Source organism: Neolamprologus multifasciatus, chromosome 2 (assembly GCF_963576455.1).
Source record: "Neolamprologus multifasciatus chromosome 2, fNeoMul1.2, whole genome shotgun sequence".
Lineage (NCBI taxonomy): Eukaryota > Metazoa > Chordata > Actinopteri > Cichliformes > Cichlidae > Neolamprologus > Neolamprologus multifasciatus.
The window spans coordinates 12,493,493-12,502,930 of record NC_140440.1 but is presented as its reverse complement, the minus strand read 5'-3'; the positions used below and the strand labels follow the sequence as shown (position 1 = coordinate 12,502,930).

The 9,438-nt window shown below is 37.5% G+C and overlaps 1 pseudogene; it reads right to left on the bottom strand.

Annotated features, from left to right (window-relative positions):
* Positions 1 to 2,409: 2,409 nt before the first annotated feature.
* LOC146524029 (uncharacterized) lies at positions 2,410 to 6,967 on the bottom strand (annotated as a pseudogene).
* Positions 6,968 to 9,438: the final 2,471 nt, after the last annotated feature.

Here is a 9,438-nt window from a genome sequence, read left to right as displayed (position 1 = left end):
GACCTTGTATGTGAGGAGCAGGATTTTGAATTCAATTCTGGATTTAACAGGAAGCCAATGAAGGGAAGCCAAAACAGGGGAAATATGCTCTCTCTTTCTAGTCCCTGTCAGGACTCTTGCTGCAGCATTTTGGATGAGCTGAAGGCTTTTCAGTGAGTTTTTTGGACATCCTGATAATAATGAATTGCAGTAGTCCAGCCTGGAAGTAATAAATGCATGAACTAGTTTTTCAGCGTCACTCTGAGACAGGATATTTCTAATTTTAGAGATGTTGCGCAAATGGAAGAACGCAGTCTTACATATTTGTTTAATATGTGCGTTGAAGGACATATTAAATTTTTTGTATTTCTAAGCTTTTCAGCGCCGAGTACAATAACTTCAGTTTTATCTGAATTAAGAAGCAGAAAGTTAGCGGCCATCCAGGTCTTTAGGTCTTTAAGACATTCCTGCAGTTTAACTAATTGGTGTGTGTTATCTGGCTTCATGGACAGATAGAGCTGGGTGTCATCTGCATAGCAGTGAAAATGTATGCTATGTCTTCTAATGATGCTGCCTAGGGGAAGCATGTATAATGTAAACAGAATTGGTCCTAGCACTGAACCCTGTGGAACTCCATAATTAACCTCAGTGTGTGAAGAGGACTCTCCATTTACATGCACAAATTGGAGTCTATTAGATAGATATGATACAAACCACTGCAGTACAGTACCTGTAATACCTACAGCATGTTCTAATCGCTCTAATAGGATATTATGGTCAACAGTATCGAATGCTGCACTAAGGTCAAGAAGGACAAGCACAGAGATGAGTCCACTGTCAGAGGCCATAAGAAGATCATTTGTAACCTTCACTAAAGCTGTTTCTGTGCTGTGATGAACTCTGAAACCTGACTGAAACTCTTCAAATAAACCATTCCTCTGCAGATGATCTGTTAGCTGTTTGACAACTACTCTTTCAAGGATGTTTGATATGAAAGGAAGGTTGGAGATTGGCCTATAATTAGCTAAGACTGCTGGGTCTAGAGATGCTTTTTGAGTAAAGGTTTAACTGCAGCCACCTTGAAGGCCTGTGGTACATAGCCGATTATTAGAGATAGGTTGATCATATTTAAGATCGAAGAATTAATTAATGGCAGGACTTCTTTGAGCAGTTTTGTAGGAATGGGGTCTAAAAGACACGTTGATGGTTTGGAGGAAGTAATTATTGAAGATAACTCAGAAAGATCGATTGGAGAAAAGGAGTCTAACTTAACATCAATGGTACTAAGAGTAGCTGTAGATAATATTACATCTGTGAGATGATTATTGGTTATTTTTCTCTAATGATAACAATTTTATTTGTGAAGAAGTTCATGAAGTCATTACTAGTTAACGTTAAAGGGATGGTTGGCTCAAAAGAGCTCTGACTTTTTGTCAGCCTGGCTACAGAGCTGAAGAGAAACCTGGGGTTGTTCTTATTTTCTTCAATCAGTGACGAGTAGTAAGCTGTTCTGGCTTTGCGGAGGGCTTTCTTATAAAGCAACAAACTATTTCTCCATGCTAAATGATGATCCTCTAAATTTGTGACACACCATTTTCTCTCCAGCTTACAAGTCATCTGCTTTAGGGTACGTGTTTGAGAATTATACCACGGAGTCAGGTACTTCTGATTAGAGACCTTAGTTTATCACCAAACTCATGGCACTGTCTATTATGGCTAAAAATCTCCAGCTTGATCTTCTCTGTTCAAAGAACATTGTTCCCAAAGTTTTGTGTTTACTGAGATGAACAGTACACAGTACAGCAGCAGTCTGCATGGTATTTGATAAAGAATAACATCAATTATAGAATCATTTATAGGAAACATGTTATCTACCCACCATGGTCACAGAACATAATCAGAACATTCTATGTACAGGAAAACTGGTACAAATACATCTTAAAACAGAGGATTATATAGACAAAACATAACACTAGCCTAATACTTCTAGATAATACTAACCTTTATGTTTGGCCATCAGAGAAGGTCAAGGCTATTCAGTCCATTTATAAGACTACTGTCATGAATTCCTAACAGCTCTGTTTTGTAGTTTCTCTGAATATTGCACAGCCTGACCCTGGGGTGAATTTGCCAGGGTGTCCATTCATGAGAAAATTAGAAACTCTCTCAAATACTTGGCAATTAATCTAAATGTGTTCAGCTTTTGAAAGACTTTTCTTTTTCACTAGAGAATGATGGACTCCTATTTTTTTGAGGTGGGGCGGCTTCCCCAAGACCGATGGGCAGCAACAATTGCTTCACTACGATAATTAATTATCCATTAATTACAGGTGACCAATTTGTTAACAATTCTCAAGGTAAATATGAGTTGGGGTTCTTTGGGTTGTTTTTCTTTGTTTGTTTCTTTTTGTTTTTTCTTGTCTTGTTGTGTTAATGTCCTAAACAACAGGAGAAGAGAACAGGAAGCATTCATGTTTAATATAACCAAAACTCTAAATACAAACTGAGTAAGATATCGTGTCAAAGTCATGCAATATGATATCCACAGCAGTATACATTGCAAATAAAGTTAGCAGTTGTCATCATCCCCTGAGTAACCTCTAAACCACATTATGCTTGCTCAGAATTAAAAGGTATCATAATGTTGTGATGTGGAAATAGGTAGTGGCTGTACAGGTTTTATTGCTTTTTGTTTGCTTGGTTTTTACTCATGGAAACAAAAGGACTGGTTGGGCTTTCAAACAAGGGTATAAATACAAAGGGGATTCTCTTTTCTCTCTTTAACATCAGATAGCTGTTATCACTGTTTTATCTATTTTAAAAAAGCAACTCGCAATTAGCATTAGCATTATTTTTATGATTATCTGAGCAGTTAAATGCTATAAAAGGATTTGACCCCATGCCTTATTTAGATTTCATATGAATTGCTTTCTTTATTCAGGGACTTTTCATCAGGCAGAAAACAACTGACTGGCTTTTTATTATTTGAGCCTACCTTTCTGCATCCTTAGGATTTGGTTTGTCTCACCTATACACACTCCATTATGACCATTTTGGATTCAGGAGACAGACATTCTCTATAATTCTAAGATTAGGCTTAACATTTTACTCAAAAGTTTATACAAGTCAGATTGGATAACGGCTTCGACCTGAGACTGGTTCTGACAGAGGTCTCTTCCTGTTAAAAGAGAATTTGTCATTCCCACTGTCGCCAGCCACTTGCTCTTAGGGCATTGAATGTTGTCTTTTAATGTAGTGGAGCCTTTAACTTACAATGTAAAGCACCTTGAATTACACTGAATAAAAGACCATGTTTAAACTCACCCTTTACAGTTTCAGAACTGTGACTCTCGGCCTCATATCGACATCTACCAATGTCTCAAACCGCCTCTGTGGTTGGTCATGCCACAATAGGTGTGTCCAGGAGTGCATTTTTCCATCACACATAAAGACTCATGCTGCACAGTGTCACACATACTGATGCTTTGTCCTTGTCACACTGTTTGAAATCACCATCTATCCCCTTTGTGCAACTTTCTGCTGCCATGTGTACAGCTCCCAAATGCTATTTTCAAAGATAATGAAGTGTAAGAACTAAGAAAAGTCTGCCTAATAAGGTAAGTGATCTCACGGTTTTCACCTGAGAGACAGATATTTTCTGACTTTTGTTTCTGACTCTGTCACTGTTTAACCTTTGGACAAGTTGTTAGTTTAATTTTATGTAAATAAACCCTTTTATAAATTAACCGCAAATTCGAAGGCAACGTTCTAATGTCTGCAACAGGAATCTTTTTGCGCAGTGGCTACTATTAGCCCTGCCTACTCCAACACTGGATGATATATTACAAAGTGGATTAAAGTGATAGACAGAGCAATATTCAAAAATACTGGTCTCTCAAATAGTGTGGCAAAATCCCTTTCATTTCACTTATAACCCACTTCTATATAGCATATTTGTTATTCACCCAAGTGTATCATTTTCCCAACAAACCTTGATGGTTAGGATACATTTAATTATTTGAAAGTTAATTTTGGTCATAGTTCAACTGTTTTTGTAACAGACTATTTAGCTTTGTAGGGTTCAAGTAAGTCATAACCTAGTATTGCTATTTAAGCATCTCAAAGTAATGTATTGTTTTTGCTGTAAGCAAACATTAAGAATCTGCAGTTAGCTTAAACATGATAGAAACAAATGAAAAAATACAATCAGAGAAATATGGACTAGTTCTTAAATAGAATGCTTCTTCTACTGCGCTTTTCTACTCTACCTGAGCACTCAGAGTGCTTAAAGAATGTTGCATGTAAAAATGAAATAAGAAGGCCTTGTTTTTTTTATCTGAAAGCAAATCTGTAATATAGTCAACTTTATTAGATCATTGTTTTTGTGATGTATTTTAATTTTAAGGAAAGAAGAGACCAATGGGGATTGCTATCATTTAGTGAAAATGTTTTACACTGAAGATTAATACTGTTAAACATACATACTCTATCAAAAGCTCCTCAAAACAGAAAGAATGAACTTCAAAACCATTGCAAAAAAGAATTACCCCATAAAATTATAATAACACACAGAGTATGGCATGATTTTAAAATATTACATAGTGTCTAATATATACGGAGCCCGGCAGGGGACATGGGAGAAAAAAAAATTAAGACGGAATTTTGCGAGATTTCACAAAACAAACTCGGGATCTCGCAAAAGTTGAATTCCAACAATGGCGGCAGCTACTTAATCGTAATATTACTCTTTCTGGGTCACAAAATACACTTTTAAGATATTTTGAGGCATGAATGTAGGTGTGTAAACGTCAGATATCTGCTCGGTTTACAAGACATCACATATTTGCAAAAGTGCTCCGACGTTTTTAGAGATCTGACACCCACCATCTCGAAGCTAACGGGAGGTCGAGACCTACTACAGGAAGGAACACCGCTTTCCCGGCACATCGTGCCTCGACCTCCCGGTCAGCTTCGAGCATGTACCCTGCGGGGCTCCGTAAATATACAATATTACACTACTAGTAAAACAGAAGCAGAGGTGATAGCTAAATGCTAGCTTTCCCACAATTTATGAGAAAATTAAAGTTCTAGTTGGTAAATATACAATGTGTAAAATATCTGGCCAAGCACTGACATGAGTCAGTCTGCTGCCTTTCTGTCATGCCTTTGCTCAGCTTTCCACATGGTGAAGACTGCCACAGAATAGGTCACCAAATCCTTAGCTCTCTGAGGAAAAATATGAGACATATATATATATATATATATATATATATATATATATATATATATATATATATAGGGAGAGAGAAAAAATCTTAGACTTTAGATGTTAATTACAAATGCCACGAAGTATGAAACCTTTTCAAGTCTTAGATATACACTTTACCTGCCAACTTCTCTGTTGACCACTACTGGATCTTCCAGCTTCTATTAGTCGAACAAAGAGAGATAATGATATGATAGGTTAATTTAGATTATAATGTAAACCTGTAAAATTAAAACAATAATGATCGAGTGATGTAAGGAAAAACATCTGTTACCATTCCAACAATCACAAGCTTTCTCCTTGAGAGTATAAATGAGGGAACCTATAACTATGAGACTTGTAACCAAAGCAGCACATAACAGAAAGAGAGCTGTGTTGGCCGTCTGCAAATCCCACATGTTGGGTGCTGTAAAATTAAAACAACCATTATTTTGGCAACATTATCAATTAAAACAATTATATTTTACTCATACATATGTATGCTATACAAATGTTTAACATTTACCTTTAATGTCCAGTTTTGATTCATTTCCAAAAATGATCTGTCCACATGTGGCCACAGCACAGTAGAAAGGCCCAGGATCAGAGGAGCTGACGTTCTTTGAGAAGCTGTAGACACATTTACGTTGTGAGGGAGCTTCAGGACTCCCACATTCATCACCACTGTTTCCATGAACATAAATGGAATGGGGTTTGTCTGATCCAGCTCTGAACCAGTACACACTGGGATTATCTGGACAAGTTTTCTTCTCATACTTAGAGAGGACTGAACACTGCAGAGTCTCTTGGGCTGCTGAATGAAAACGATCAGAGGATCGCATTTGTACGACATCAGGTTCTGGACCTTTTGAAAAAGATTAACATAAATAAATAAATGAACTTTATTGAGATGCCATTGAATTGAACATTTTAAAATTAGACTCATAAGCACATAAACTTTTTTTTTTTACCTTTGATGGTCAGAAATGTTCCCTCCAAAACGGTCATAGCAAGCTGTCTGACTTTTATGCAGTAGTAAAAACCAGTATCACTTAGTTCAGTTTCACTGATTTGCATAATAAAGGTTCCAGGTTCTTGTTTTACTGTAATATGAGACGTATTGTTAACATCGTCATAATCAAAGGTGAATGTTCCTCCCCAAGAATTCAAACTGGTTTCCAGAAACTAGTCTGATCCAAATAATGTTTCCTGGTGCAAAAGTGTTGACTGGCGAATACACGAAAGTGTCACATTTTGTCCAACATCAACAGTCTTTGTCACAAAATTGTGATCATTTGTGCAACCTGGGAAAACAAACAAAAAAATAAAGTTATGATACTTGTAAACAAATAGTATTATAACCAACAGAGATAAACTGTCGTCTGCCACGTGCTAAATTACTGTGAGAACATATGCACGGTACTTTAAATATATATGCAACACGCCTTTTCTACATACTTACCCCCCATTCTGGCTGTCAGCAGTAAATAAAACAGGACCATCATTTTCTTATTAAAACACATTTACATTGGAGCATATCACAATATGACCAGCTTTAAAATAGACGTGCAGTGTGGGAGGGAACAATTTTAGATCAGTCTGATTGGCCTTGCTTTGCTTTCTCATTCACTATATGACCACAGTGGAAATATCAACTATATTTCCTACATAAACACATGAAACAACACCAACAACTAGAACCAATCATGTTTAGTGTGAAGCATTTCTTTTGTGTTGTTTAATTCACACACATTAAACATAAAAAGCTCTTTTCATTATATACATTTAGAAAGTTTTCAGCTGAAACTAAATAAATGAACTAAATTAGGTTTATACAAAGATAAGATACGACAGTTTTCAGCTAAATGAAAGATGTTTGTCTGACAAAGCAAAGACAAACTTGCAGTAATGTGAAACAGTACAGTCTCTTTCAGTTCTAAGCTTTTTGTATATCATGAGATAATAAATACTCTGTTCTTACCATTTTCTAAAATGTATTAAATACAGTCTCAGATGAACAACACCTCGTGGTATATTACACAATTTAATGATTTATGTAGCAAAAATTGAACGATAATGCTCAGGTTAACCTCACCTCATTCTAATATGTTGTGTTTGTTAGGCATCAAATGTGACACTGTGCATTATGACGATACATCTGTACTTTGGTTTCATTTATCCACTGGACATCATGAATAATCTTTTTCATTATAGAATGATGGGATTGTCTGGGAATAGCCTCTCTCCTTGGCATTGTGTTCACACACCAAAAAATACCTCCAAACTTTCAAACCTTTGTTTTTACAGAGGTGGCTTATGATCAACTAAGTGTATTTGATTAGCATTACCCGGCTGCTACTTGCTCTTTAATCCCTGTGGAAGCAGTAAGGGTATGCCTCTGTTAAATAAATAATGGCACAGTGTTTCATGCCTTGTCCCGGGGATTTATGTACGTATTAGAGTATTCAGGATTTTAACTAACTGACACCTCTTGTTGCCTCTTTAAAAAAACATGTACTCATTGGTTCTTCAAAAGTTAAACACTGTCTGTATACAACTTTAGCATTTTTTCCATTCGGTTTTTTTTCAGTTCAGTATTTATGATTGAACATTTGAACATAATACCACACAAACACTTGTAGAGGATATAAAGTCAGAGAGATACATGTTTTAAAACGACAAGTTCACGTAGTTCACGTAGAGCAGCTGCAAAACAACGACATACAAGCAGAGCTCAGCAGGCAGCACAACAAATTTTGGATCCTTCGCTCTTAGTTAGCGGTAGGGATGGGTATCGTTTAGGTTTTATCCGATACCAGTACCAAACTGGTACTTTTGAAACGGTGCCGGTGCTTAAACGGTGCTCAAACCGGTGCTTAAAGAATGGAGAACACAAAATTGGTCCAAAAACCTCTCATGTTCAGCTGTTTTTTTTGTAAAAAGATAACAATGTTAGCCTTTTCTGCAGCTATAGGGCATATATGGCATCACTCTTGGCTGGAAGCAGTGCTTAAACAATGGAAAAAACACAAACTTTGTCCAAAAACTTCTCATGTTTAACTGTTTTCCACTTTTTCTTTGGTCATTTTAGCCTTTTTGGCCAGGGTGAAGGGAGTATCTGCCATCAAACAAGAAGACAGCCGCATGTAGCTATGACGGTGTTTGTTAGTTCACCTTACATGCATTAATGTAATAACGTGGTTAGCCTACTCAACGTAAATTACACACGAACAACATTAAGCTACTCACGCAGAGAAGAACGGCTGCTGCTGCATCATCATCCTCATCATTTCTGCTGCACTGGCAGGGCTAGGGGCCAGGACTCTCCTCTTCGGGTTTTTGGGGGATGTTGCTAACTCCGGGTCCGATAACAGGCACCACACCCGCAGTAGATGTGCTCGGTGTGAGGTCTCGCAGCAAGCTATCAAATACGGCGCATTTCTCGGCTTTTAACAAAACGCTATGCGTCACCAGGTGTTTCATCAGATTTGAGGTGTTACCTCCTTTGACAGTATCACAGTATCAGCTTAAAGCACTTGTTGCAGCTGCTGAGTTTGCATCTTTTGCTGTGAAGTACAGCCAGACTTTTGACCGCTTCACCTTGGGCATTTTTAATCTGTAGCTCTGCTCTAAAAGAACATACGTACCTGGGCCCGCCTACTATCCTCGGAAATGTAAAATGATTGGCTAGAATCCAAAGTGTATCACATCTCAGGAAAATAAAACACCGAAATGTGCGCTGCTTTTCGGTCTGGTTACTACCGTTTATGTCAGAACCCGGTACCCATCCCTAGTTAGCGGTGAGCACAGCTCATGCCACGTCTGATGTGAAAGGGCCTTTATGCTGCGCAGTGTGACTCACAGCGATGGTCCCAGGTCTGCCCTGACTTTGTGTTAAAGTAATATTAAATTAATAATGGGATTTCTGACCATTTGTATAGGACAACTTTATCCTTTCAAACCTTACTCATATCTCATATAGAGATCCTCCAACTTCAAACCGTGTTACCCTACCAGGACCTGAAGCTCAGTAAAGAACCCCACCAACAGCCAAACCCACCTGTTGTCTGATTGGGTTGTTAAATTTGTGATTGACATGACATTGACCAATCAGCTGAAAGGAAGAAAAATCGGGTCAAAATTCATACTTGCAAGTTGAAACTCACACATAAGCAGGAAACTTGAGTCCAGAGTTGTATAGGTAGTTTATTTGT